Source organism: Ictidomys tridecemlineatus, chromosome 2 (assembly GCF_052094955.1).
Source record: "Ictidomys tridecemlineatus isolate mIctTri1 chromosome 2, mIctTri1.hap1, whole genome shotgun sequence".
Classification (NCBI taxonomy): Eukaryota; Metazoa; Chordata; class Mammalia; order Rodentia; family Sciuridae; genus Ictidomys; species Ictidomys tridecemlineatus.
This window is the reverse complement of record NC_135478.1, coordinates 173,247,781-173,261,093: the sequence shown is the minus strand read 5'-3', so window position 1 is coordinate 173,261,093 and position 13,313 is coordinate 173,247,781. Positions and strand designations below refer to the sequence as shown.

At 35.2% G+C, this 13,313-nt stretch overlaps 1 protein-coding gene across 3 annotated transcripts in view; it reads left to right on the top strand.

The window, feature by feature from the left end:
• Window positions 1-13,313, top strand: part of Rsbn1l (round spermatid basic protein 1 like) — a 70,243-nt gene that overhangs the window by 1,258 nt on the left and 55,672 nt on the right. The window lies entirely within an intron of this gene.

Genomic DNA, 13,313 nt, shown 5'->3' with positions numbered 1-13,313 from the left:
ATTTTCAGCCATATTCTCTTTTTCTGCAGCAAATAATAAAAATCAGGAGCTTTGACGTGTTTTGGCCACATCAAGTGGTTACAAAATGTTTTAGCATAAGAAAAAGGCCGATTCTTAGGCGTCCTTTTGAGACACACTTTTGCTTTTGAATGTTGACTTTTCATAGTTTTTCAAGATATTATTTCTTTAAAATAGGTGGTCCTTTTAGCGGTGGATATATAATGATTTGACAGAGTAGTACAACATGCAGATTGGTTGGGAAGTAAATCTATGATTACAAACTTAAAACTCAAAGTTTGAAATGATATTTATTATAAATATATGTTGCTACAGTGTTATGAAATAAATCTTTTTTTTTTTTTAGCAAAAAATGAAATGCAAGTAGTTTTAGCATAGCTGATCTGATGTCGCTTAGATCATGAAAAATGCTGTTTTAAGTAGAATGGCTTATTTTTTACAGTAATTTTTTAAAAAGCTATACCTGAGTATGTAGTAACAGTGTTACTTTCCAATTTTTTTTTTTTTTTTTTTTTGTCATAGCAAAGCTTTGACATCCAAGTCAAACCTGCCATCAGGTATTCTGATGCAAAGTAAAGATCTCTCACTTCTGCAGATTGTTGCTTCTACAAAAGCAGTTATGAAGATGGAGTTTACTTAGGAATTTTAAGTGGTCAATATTTTAAAGCTATTTGTTTTAATCCCTAAGTATAAAATATAAGTGCCTGGAAATCTATCCAAACGTGGCTTGGTATCAGTCTTACTTGTGGTGTGTAAACTCTGCATTTGCTTCATAAATTCTCTGAGGAAGTACATATGGATATTGGAATGGCTGAAAATAAATAAGCATGCATTTTAAAAAAACAATTCTGACTTAACATGTGGTGTAAACAGATGTCCTTTAAATTCAGTAGCTCTGTAGTGCTATGATTGTAATCTCGGCTACTTGGAGGCTGAGGCAGGAGGATTGCAAGTTTGAGGCCAGCCTGGGCAATTTAGTGAGACCCTGTATCAAAAATGAAAGCACTGGCCACGTGCAGTGGTGTACACTTAGGAGGCCGAGGAAGGAGGGTTGCAAGTTCAAAGCCAGCCTCAGCAAAAAACAAGGTGCTAAGCAAATCAGTGAGACCCTGTCTCTAAATAAAATACAAAAAAGGGCTGGAGATGTGGCTCAGTGGGGAGTGCCCCTACAATCCCTGGAACAACAACAACAACAACAACAACAAAAAGGACTGGGGACGTAGTTTAAGGGTATAGTGCTTGCTTGGCATGTGTGAGGCCCTTGGTTCAATCACAATTACCAGGAAAAAAAAAAGTGAAATGACCGTGAAAGCAAAATTTTTATAATGTTTTAAATTACATTTAGAATCGGTTTTTTCCCTCTTTTTTCTTCTTCTCCTTCTTTTTTTTTTTTTTTTTTTTTGGTATTGGGGATTGAACCCAGGGGTACACTACCATTGAGCTACATTCTCAGTCCTTTTTGTTTTTTATTTTGAGACAGGGGCTCACTAAGTTGTCCAGGTTGGCTTTAAATTTGAGATACTCCTGCCTCAGCCTCCCAAATCCCTAGGATTAAAAACCTGAGCTACCATGCTAGGCCCAGAATTCTCTTGAGTGCTACCGCTTACATTTTTAAGCCTAAATATAAACAAGGATAGCTTTTAAAAAAATATGTTTTAGTTGTCAATGGGTCTTTTATTTATTTATTTATATGTGGTGCTGAGGATTGAACCCAGGGCCTCACACAGGCTGGGCAAGTGTTCCACACTGAGCCACTACTGCAGCCCCAACAATGATACCTTTTATATTAGGCTTTTCCCACAACCTAAATGGATTTTTTAAGGAATGACTAGATATTAACTTTTGTAATCTTTTTTGTACAAAAATGCTATTTTATCTATTTATTTATTTAAAAATCCTGTTGTTTTGAGAAAAAACTAAAAATCAAAGAAAAATATTGCTTTTTAGTATTTTTTGTTTGTTTTTGGTACTGGGGATAGAACCCACGGGTACTTAACCACTAAGCCACATCCTCAGCCTCAGCCTTTTAAAAATATTTTATGTAGATGTAGGGTTTTGCTCTGTTGCTTAGGGCCAAGTTACTGAGTCTGGCTTTGAACTCACAATCCTCTTGCCTCAGATTCCTGACCTGTTGGAATTACAGATGTGTGCCACCACACCTAGCTTGCTTTTTAGTATCTCAATGATAATTTTTTGTGTGTGTGTGGTGCAAGTGCTCTACCATCAAGCTACAACTCCAGCTCGATTCAGTAATCTTGAGTCAGAACTAAAGTAAGCTCTAACGATATTTAAAGAAGGAAAATAGATTTTCCCTCAACAAAAGACAAAATTGATGTATGTAGTTCCCAGAAGAACTGGCCACTCCCAATTTTACTAAACTATTAAGCTCCTGTACTTATTTAGAGTTTTTAAAACTCATTAGAACAGCTTTATTTTTATGTTGGTTATATTCTAACAAAGTGTTCGGATTGAATGAAAGTGCATATATGAATGGACCTGGCAAGCCATTTAGTAAATGTTCAGTCTGAAGCATGGTTTTTAATTTTTTAATCTCATCAATAAACTAAAAGATGGGTCAGTCCTGACAGAATCAAGGATCACTGACCTAAAATTTGAAAGCTAGGCTTACTAGTGTAGGCTCGTTGAATATAATGACCAATACCTTATGCACCTAACATCTCTTCAGGTCATGTGGTGATAGTGCTATAGCTGACTTACATGATAGTCTAATTCATCAAATAAAGGTTAAATTTTTTTCTTATAAAAAGTGCAGAATAGTTTAGATTCTTAAAACTAGAAATAGCTGGGCCTGGTGGCTCATGTCTGTAATCCCAGTGATTTGTGAGCTGATACAGGAGGATGGCAAGTTCAAGGCAGCCTTGGCAACTTAAGACTCTGTTTCAAAATAAAAAAATAATAATAAGAAGAAAGGGCTAGGGATGTAGTTCAGTGGTAAACTGCCTCTAGGTTCAGTCCTCATTATGGCAAACAAAACCAAAAACAAAATAAACCTGGAAAATAACTAGATTTGGTGCTTATAGAGATAAGCTACTGGAGTTACCCCATTTTTCTCTAAGACTTAATTGTTCAAACACTTGGAAAGTAAAAATGGACATGTTTTTAAGGTATCCACCATTGAGAATCTCATTATAGTAGCTGGGCATGCTGGTACACACCTGTAATCCCAGTGGTTCTGGAGGCCTCAGCAGGAGGATCACGAGTTCAAAGCCAGCCTCAGGAAAAGCAAGATGCTAAGCAGCTCAGTGAGACCTTGTCTCCAGATAAATACAAAATAGGTCTGGGGATGTGGCCCAGTGGTCCAGTGCCCCTGAGTTCAATCCTTGGTGCCCACTGCATCAAAAAAAAAAAAAAATTAAGATAAGCAACATATCATTAGATATTATGTGGCTTCAATGATTCTGAAAACCAATATAATTTGTATGGATCTTGTGACTTTTATAGCTTTTGCTTTGCATTTTTTCCCCCTTAGAGTGACTTGTGAAATATTCTAAGACAAAAATCAGACCATTTCACTGAAGTTTTTCCTTGAAAATATAGTTCCAGAATTTAATTCTAATGAAAACAGAGGCTTTTTGTAGTATTGAATGATTTGGGATATGTGAATGTTAATGATCTTTAAAACAATGAATATTTGAACATTTTCAGCTATATTCTCCCCCATCTTTCTAATATTATTTCACAATTTTGGGTTAAATCCATATTTAGAGTTTTCATTATATATATATGTATATATATATACATATATATATAAGCTACTGGAGTTACCCATTTTTCTCTAAGACTTAATTGTTCAAACACTTGGAAAGTAAAAATGGACATGTTTTTAAGGTACCCACCATTGAGAATCTCATTATAGTAGCTGAGCATGCTGGTATACACCTGTAATCCCAGTGGATATATATATATATATTTAATAACCAAATATTTGTTACTGTTGAGAGAATAGTTGGATGATTCCTTTGTATATGTGTATGTGTAATCTTTTGTATTTCATGTCCAATGTTTTTTTTCACTTGTTTAGTTTTCTCTGACAAATTCTTTATCTTCCAACAGCTCCATAAAATGCTTCTTAGTACAATTTTCCACATGGGCAAAGCTGTCAGATAAACTTATCAGTTCCATTTGTTCCTGTAGACATCCCTTCTGTAGATGTCCTTCCTGCTTCTGTCTGGATTGTTTACTCTTAAGGCCTGCTACATAACTATCACCTTGGGACTTTCCTTAGCTGAGTGACATTCTGGGAATTTCTTTCAGTTTTGTTGAATGCCCTTTCTGGATCTCTTGCCTGTCTTTTGGTTCATATTGTAATTCTGTATTTTTCTACTAGGAGGAATGTGAAAGGGTGTGTAAGAAGTACCCTTTTGGGAATTGTATTTTTACCCTCATACCTGACTGGTTGTTGAGAGATTTTTATATTGGAAATCATTTTCTCTCTGAAGTTTAAAGATGGTGTTTCATTATTGCCTGGCTTCTAATGTTGATGTTGAAAAGTCTGATCTTTAAAAAGTTGTCTATTCTATCTGGGAAATTTCAATCCTTTCACTGGATTTTAAGATTTTAGCTTAACAATTTTTTTTTTTAAATGAGCTCTTGTGTTTTTGTTCCAGTACTATAGCATTTTGTTCATTTTTCATAAGTTCAGAATCTTTTATCTCTTCAATGATGTTAATTATAGTTTCTTTGAAATGTTCTGTTTCCTGCATAGTTTTTGGTTCTTTTAACTTTTTTTTTTCTTATTTATTTTGGCTTCTTTCTTTTAGAGGCTTTCTTTAGATCTGTGTTATCCTTAATTTTTCATATTTAAGAGAAAGCTATCAAAATTGATTGAAAGCTCATAGGCATTCATGAGCAAGGCTTAGTGATGAATGACCCCAAGTTTTTATGTTTATCCTATGGGTGGTAGGTAAGAAAACTTTCAGTTTCTTCAGATAAAGGTCCTTCCCTTTTTCTGTCCTTGTGTGGGTGGAATGATGGGGAGAGGAGGAGTGTCCCAGTCACTAAGGCTACCAAAACAAAATACCATAGACTGGGTAGGTGGAACAACAGAAATATATTTTCTCAAATTTCTGGAGCCTGGAAGCCTGATATTAGCGTGCTCCTGTGGATGAGTTCTAGAAAGGGCTCTTTTCCTGGCCTGTAGATGTCTGCCTTCTTGCCTTTGTGGACTTCCTTGGTGCTTGCTTGTGGAGAGAGATTGCTTTCTCTTCCTTTTAGAAGGTTGTCAGTCCTATTGGATTAGAATGGAATCTCATCCTTATTACCTCTCTTAATCCTACCTCCTAAAAGCACTGTCTTCTGACACAGTCATATCTGGCGTTAAGGCTTCAACTTATGAATTTTGGGAAGATAGACTTTTGTCCATAACAGGGGGGTTGGCTGAGGTAATGAGTTTTGATGGCAGGATTCTAGTGCTTGGTGGGTAAAGAAAACTACAGGTCTCTCTATTCAGTTCATGAATTTTCATTCAAGTCTCCCTCTTATCATCCTAACATATCATCTCTCTGTCTTTCTCTGTGGAATGCCTGGGAGCCTGGAACAACGAGGATTCTATTTTGCAGGAGACCATACTTCTCTTGTTTCCTTAGGAATAGTGTTTGCATGTAGGTATTCTGCCCTCTATTTTCCCAGTGCTTCTACTGGACCCTTCTGGCTTATGGCAGGATAAATTAGATTCTTTCTCTCTCTTCCATTATACCCAGGCATTTACCATTTCATCATTAATTTTCTGTCTTTATACATTATATTTCAGGTTATAGTTGCATTATCTCCTAGTTACCTCTAAGACTAAGTTTGTTTCTTTTTTTTTCCTCCCCATTTTTTGGGTATGTTTTCTTTTTTAATATTTTTTTAGTTGTAGTTGGACACAATACCTTTATTTTATTTGTTTATTTTTATGTGGTGCACGGGATCCAACCCAGTGCCTTAGGCATGCTAGGCAAGTGCTCTACCACTGAGCCACAGCCCCGTCCCTGTTTGGGTATGTTTTCTAAAAGGAGATCTTGAATTTTAGCCATATTTTGGCTTGCTCCCATTTGTGTTATATTGATCAGGTCATTTAACTAAACAAACAAACAAAAAAAGTTATGGTATTCAGGATTGAACCTAGAGCCTTGTGAATGCTAGACAAATGCTCTACTACTGAGCTATATTTATGTTTGTATCATGTGTCAGAATTTCCTTTTTTGGGGGGATGGTACTGGGGATTGAACCCAGAGCCTCATGTATACCCAGTAGATGCTGTTCCACTGAGCTACCACCCTTACTCCTTAGAATTCTTAACTTTTCCTTACTGGGGGTTGAACCCAGGAGTGCTTTACCATTGAGCCATACTCCCAGCCCTTCTTATTCTTCATTTTGAGACAGGGTCTTATTAAGTTGCAGAAGCTGTCCTTGAACTTGCCATCCTCCCTTAGCCTTCTGGGTAGCTGGGATTACCGGTTTGCACTGCTGCACCCGAACAGAATTTCTTTTTTAAAACTGAATAATGTTCTGTTTTATGTATATATTACATTTTGTTTATTCATTCATTCCTTAGTAGACTTTTTTTTGTATATGTTTTTTACTATAAAAATTTTAGGCATATAGAAAAGTTGAAAGAATAATAATGTACTGGGGATTTAACCCAGGAGTGCTCTACAACTGGGCTACACCCCTAGGCCTTTTTAAAAATTTTAATTTTGAGATAGGATCTGGAAATTGCTGAGGCTTACCTCAAATTTGTGATCCTCCTGCCTCAGCCTCCTCAGTTGCTGGGATTACAGGTGTGTGGCACTGTGCCTGGCTTCCTTGGTGGATTCTTGGATTGCTTCTACCTTTTGGCTATTGTGAATAGTGAGTGTTCCTATAAACATGGGTGTACAAATAATCTGTTTGAATTCTTGTCTTTATTCTTTTTGATGTATAATCAGAAGTGGAATTGTTGGATTGTATGGTAATTCTATTTTTAATATTTTGGGGAACTGCCATACTATTTCCCATAGCTATTTTTCCATGGTGGCTGTGCCATTTTATATTCTCACCAGAGAGGCCCGTGTTTAGGTTAAATCTTTAATATTAGAAAATTAATTACTGTAAGTAAGCAAACCACCCAACCTTTAACAGTTTGAGGCAGATGCTTGTTAAGTCAGTGTATGTTCAACCATATCATCATAGGAAATAAAATATTGGGTTTGATAGAAGAATGAAAAGTAGTTATTGAGTGCTTGCCATGCGCCATGCTATTGCCTCAATGTTTTCAGATTAAAAGACGCTAAATTTTTCCTAGTTGCATAACTAATGTGTAAAGAATTTGTATCAACCTCATCACTGTCAGGGTCCCAGCCTAACTACACAATGCTAAAGTTAACTTAATTTTTTCCCTTTTAGACTGTAAAATACAGGAGGGTGAAAGGAAAGATGAAGTTTTAAAAAGATTTCAAGTTACTTCTTTATTTTGCATAAAAATTTTTATTATAAAAATTTTAAGCATATAGAAAAGTTGAAAGAATAATACAATGATTATGTGTAGAGTTCCTTCCTAGATTCAATGACTGTTAATATTGTATTTATGTGCTGAATCATTTGAATGATTTGAATTTCAGGCTTTATGACACCTCATTCTTTAACTTTTCAGCTTTCTTTTCCCAAAAGTAAGAGCATTTTCTTACATAACCAGAGTGACATTAAAGCACTTAAGAAATTAATTATGTAGCTAGTCCATACATACAGATTCTTTCAGTTCCTCCCAATTCCCTGTTTTTACCCCAATCACACTGTATTTTAATCTGGAACTATCAGTTACTTTTCTTTATACGACATTGACTTTTTGAAGGTAACAGTCTAACATACTTGTTTTATCTTGTAGATGTTCTTATATTCATAATTTTAAAATAATTATTTAATTGTGATATTCATCCTTTTTTTGTAAACTGGAAGTTAGGCTTAAAGACATGAGTAAATTCAGATTAAGCAGTTTGGTAAACATACTTCATAAGTGTATTTTATATTGCATCTCATCAGGAGTCATATGATAGATTGTTTTATTATTAATGATGCTGTTACTATATTCAGGTTATCCTATTGTTAGTGATTATTTGGTTGAGGTGGTTACCAGATGACTCCATTGTAATGGCTCATTTTTCTATTTGCATTTGGCTAGTAATATGTGGGGTGAAGCTTTGCGAAATCCCGTTTCCCAACTGTCTTCTACTTACTGACATTATTATCAGTTAAAGATCCCAGTCCAAGTCACCCATTTCATCAGGGGTTAAAGAATGATTTCAAATTATTTCTAAGTATATACAGAATTAGTTTTTTTGGGCTAAGAAATTTAGAATAAATTGCTATTCCTGTATCTAGATTAAAATTTGGCAATCTGTTTTGGTTTAGGTACCAAAGTAAACATTGTGAGTTTATGGGTGTGACCACAATCTTATAGGAAGGATTTTTCTTTCTCTCCTCCCCCGACTCCCCCCATATCTATCTATCTATCTATCTATCTCTCTCTCTCTCTCTCTCTCTCTCTCTCTCTCTCTCTCATTTTGTGTGTGTGTGTTCAGAAATCTTGGTATTTTAATGCCTTCATATTCTTCAGCTCTCCAGAAAGTACATTTTTCACCTTCCCCCAAAACGTCCCCCCATATGCATCTTTGTGTTGAACATTATTGTGCTAAATATATTATATGGTGCAGATTACTTCAGTCCATAGCTTCTAGATCTTATAGCTACAAATCACAGCTTTTAAATATTTATAACATACCCTGAACACTTAAAGGGAGAATACCAAAATAAAATTTTTCATTTGTTTCTAGAGTACAAATGTCTGTGCTGGTTAAAAAATATACTGTTTTTCTTAAGAATTTAAGTTACACTCAGTAACCTCTACCTAACCATTGGTATTAAATGGATTTGCCCAAGTGCAGAAAATACTTTTCTTGAATTTTTAATTCCCCATAGTTGAGTTTGGAAAGCTACTTGCATAGTACTTATAGTTAAAGATTGGGTGTAGTATTCTAGTTATAATTAGTAGTCTACTACCATATTGGTAGTGGGCCCAGAATAAGAAGCCCCTATCAGTTTTCTTTTTGAGGTACTGGTTATTGAACCAGGACTTTGCACATGATTTGCAGATGCTCTACCACTGAACTGCATTCAGTAAAATTTTTATTTTGAGACAGACTCTTGCTAAATTACCTAGACTGGTCTTGAACTTGAAATCCTCCTGCCTCTGCTCAGCCTCCTGAGGAGCTGGAATTATAGGTATGTGCCACCATGCCTCGCCATTCTGTCAGTTTTTATATAGAAAATAGTGCATTAAATATTACATGTAATTCAAATTATAATCTCTATTCCATAATATCTTCTGTTGGCTACTGTAAATTAACTGTATACTCATAGATTTCCATTAAACTACATAATATAATATCAGAGCAGGTATTTAATATTCATTTTATGACCTTTACCTTACACCCAATGATTGATCTGAAGAAAAAATATACAATAATTTTTCATTATGAAATTAATTTACTCTTTAGGCATTGCAAACCTAAATAACCATATTCTTTTTTTTTATAAAAAGGGTATACATTTTTTAGATGTTATTTAGATATATAAAATAAAAGAAAGTAAGTGTGTGTGTGTGTGTGTGTGTGTGTGTGTGTGTGTATAAAGCGTATAATTTTTAGATAGTACTAGGCATTGACCACATGGTCTTTTGTATGCTGAGTGTTTCACATGCTAGTTACAGGCTCTATCACTGATCTACTTCCAGAACCCTGGCCCTACATTTATGGTTCAATTAACACACATTAATTGTACATTTTAATGGAATTTACTGTGGTATTTTAGCACATGAATATGGTGTGCATCTATCAAATCATAGTAATAAGAGGGTTTTTTTTGGATACCTGGGATTGAACCCAGGGGTACTTACCACATCCTTAACCTTTTTAATTTTAATTAATTAATTAATTAGTACCAGGGATTGAACCTAGGGGCACTTAACCACCGAGCCACATTCCCAGTCCTTTTTATTTTTTATTTTGAGACAATAGAAGGTCTTACTAAGTTACTTAGCACCTTGTGAAATTACTGATTCTGGCTTTGAGCCCTTATCTCTCACTCTACACAAAAATCAACTCAAAAGGAATTAGAGACCAGAATCTATGCAACTCCCAGTAGAAAATGTAGAGTCAGCCCTCCAGCATATAGGCAAAGGCAACAATAGGACCCCTAAAACTCAGGAAATGATGCCAAGAGTTACTTAATGGGATGATATCAAATTTAAATCTACTGCACAGCAAAGGAAACAATTATGAGTATGAAGAGAATTTTCTCCATATAGAATGGGAGAAAATTTGGCTAGCTACTCTTCTGACAGACGATTAGTATCTAGAACAAATAAAGAACTCAAAAAATCTAACATCATAAAAACAAATATAACCCAATAAATAAATAGGCAAAATACTTTCTAGAGTCTTTGCACCAATTTTCAGTCCCATTAGCAATGTATGAGTGTATCTTTTCCCCGCTATCCTTGCCAGGATTTGGATTTGTTGTTATTTGTATTCTTGATAATTGCCATTGTGACTGGAATGAGATGGAATTTTGGTATAGTTTTAATTTGCATTTCTCTAATTACTAGAGGTGTTGAACATTTTTTTCATATATTGACTTGGAATGGAAACACAATTTGACCCAATTATCCCACTCCTTGGCATATACCCAAAGGATTTAAAATCAGTATACTACAGTGATGCAGACACATCAATGTTTTCAGCAGCTCAGTTCACCAAAGCAAAGCTATGAAACCAACCTAGATGCTCTTCAACAGGTGAATGGGTAAAGAAAATGTGGTATATGTACACAATGGGATAATACTCAGCCATAAAGAAGAATGAAATTGTGGCATTTTCAGGTAAATGGATAGAACTAGAGACCATCATGCTAAGTGAAAGAAGCCAATCCCCCAAAACCAAAGGCTGAATGTTCTCTCTGATATGTGGATGCTAACACACTAAGAGGTGGGGAAGGGCGAATAGAATTTCATTGGTTTAGACCAATGGGAATGAAGGGAGAATTGGATTAGGAAAGATGGTAGAATGAATTGGACATAACTTTTCTATATTCATATGTGAGTACACGATCAGTGAAACTCCACATCATGTACAACCATAAGAATGGTATCCTAATTAGGAAAGTTATACTCCATGTATGTCTAGTGTGTCAAAATACACTCTACTATCATGTATATCTAAAAATAATAAACTAAAAAAAAGAAATAAAAAAATGGAACTATTGTTCTTCCCTCCCCCCAAAAACCCAAATGAGATTTAATTTATAGATGTAAATTTCTTTTTTAAAATTTTTTTTAGTTGTGGATGGCCACAGTACCTTTATTTATTTATGTATTTTATGTGGTGCTAAGGATTAAACTCAGTGCCTCACATGTGCTAGGCAAGCACTTTACCACTGAGCCACAATCCCAGCCCTATAGATGTAAATTTCTTTTAAAAAGGTTAATGTCACATCAATGTTTATAGCAATACAATTCACAATAGCTAAACTGTTAAACCTATCTAGATGCCCTTCAATAGATGATAAATGTGGCATATATACACAATGGAATATTACTCAGCAATAAAAGAGAATAAAATCATGGCATTTGCAGTTAAATGGATAGAGTTAGAGAAGATAATGGTAAGTGAAGTTAGCTAGTTCCAAAAAACAAAATTCTGAATGTTTTCTCTGATATAAGGAGGCTGATTCATAGTGAGGTAGAGAGGAGGGAGCATGGGAGGAATAGACAAACTCTAGATAGGGCAGAAAGGTGGGAGGGGAAGGGAAGGGACATGGGGTTAGAAATAATGGTGGAATATGATGGACATTATTATCCAAAGTACATGTATGAAGACACAAATTGGTGTGAATATACTTTGTTTACAACCAGGAGATGAAAAATTGTGCTCTATATGTGTAATATGAATTATAATGCATTCCACTGTCTCATATAAATAAAAAATTAATAAAAAAGGTTAATGTCTTAAAAAAAGAGGCAAGTGAATTAAACATACACTCCTCGAAAGAAGAAATACAAATGGCCAACAAAAATAAAATAATGTTCAGCATTTTTAGCAATTAGGGAAATGCAAATCAAAACTACATTGAGATTTTATCTCACATTAGTTCAGAATGGTAGTCATCAAGAATACAAACAGTAATAAATGCTGGAAGGATGTGGAGAGAGGAACACTTTTGCATTGTTCTTGGGGTTGTATATTAGTACAATCACTATGCAGATCATGGAACTTTCTCAAAAGACTAGGCATGGAACTACCATATGACTCAGTTATACCACTCTTCAGTATTTATCCAAAATAATTAATCATACCATAATGATAACAGGCATGTTTATAGCAACACAATTCACAGTAGCCAAACTATGGAAACAGCCTAGGTGTCCATTAATGGATGAGTGGATAAAGAAAATATGGTATATACACACAGTGGAATTTTATTCAGCATAAAGAGAAATGAAATTATGTCATTTCTAGGAAAATGGATGGAACTTGAGACTATTATGTTAAGCGAAATAAGCCAACTCAGAAGGTCAGGGGTTGTATGTTTTCTCTCATATGTGGAAGCTACAAGGGAAAAAAAATGGTAGGGGTGTGGGATGTGGAGATCTCATGAAAATGAAAGGGAGATCAGTAGAGGAAAGGGATCAGGTTGGGAGATGGTTGGGGGGAAATGCTGAGAAATGATATTGGCCAAATTATATTGTTATTTTGTATGCTTGTATGAATGTTACAACAAATCCCATCATTATTACAACTATAGTGCATCAATGGAAAAAAAAAAATCATGAGTCCTGCTTCCTCACATATTGAAATTTGAACATTTAGAGAAGTATGCTGAGGCAAGCATACAAAGCAGAGTTTATTGAAAAAGGGGTAACATAGACTTCTCCCTGGAGGGAGAAGGGGGCCATAGCTGATAGCCTGGTGATACTACCGGTTACCTTGACAAGTCCTTATTTCTCCAAATGCCGAAGTATAGCACCAAAGAAGCACTCTGAGGCAAGTGTGGAGTGGAAAGTGAAAGACTTTATTAAAGGATAGCAGAAAAGACCCCCCCAACAAGGAAAAGGGGACCCAGTTTACTTAACTACACTAACTACCTATCTTTGAATCTGGCTTCATTCACCTCTCTAATTTTAGGAACTCCTTACTGCTGTAAGGAAACAGGATGACAACCACTCTGGATGACGGCTTTGACTTCTTCGAGTTGGAAGGAGG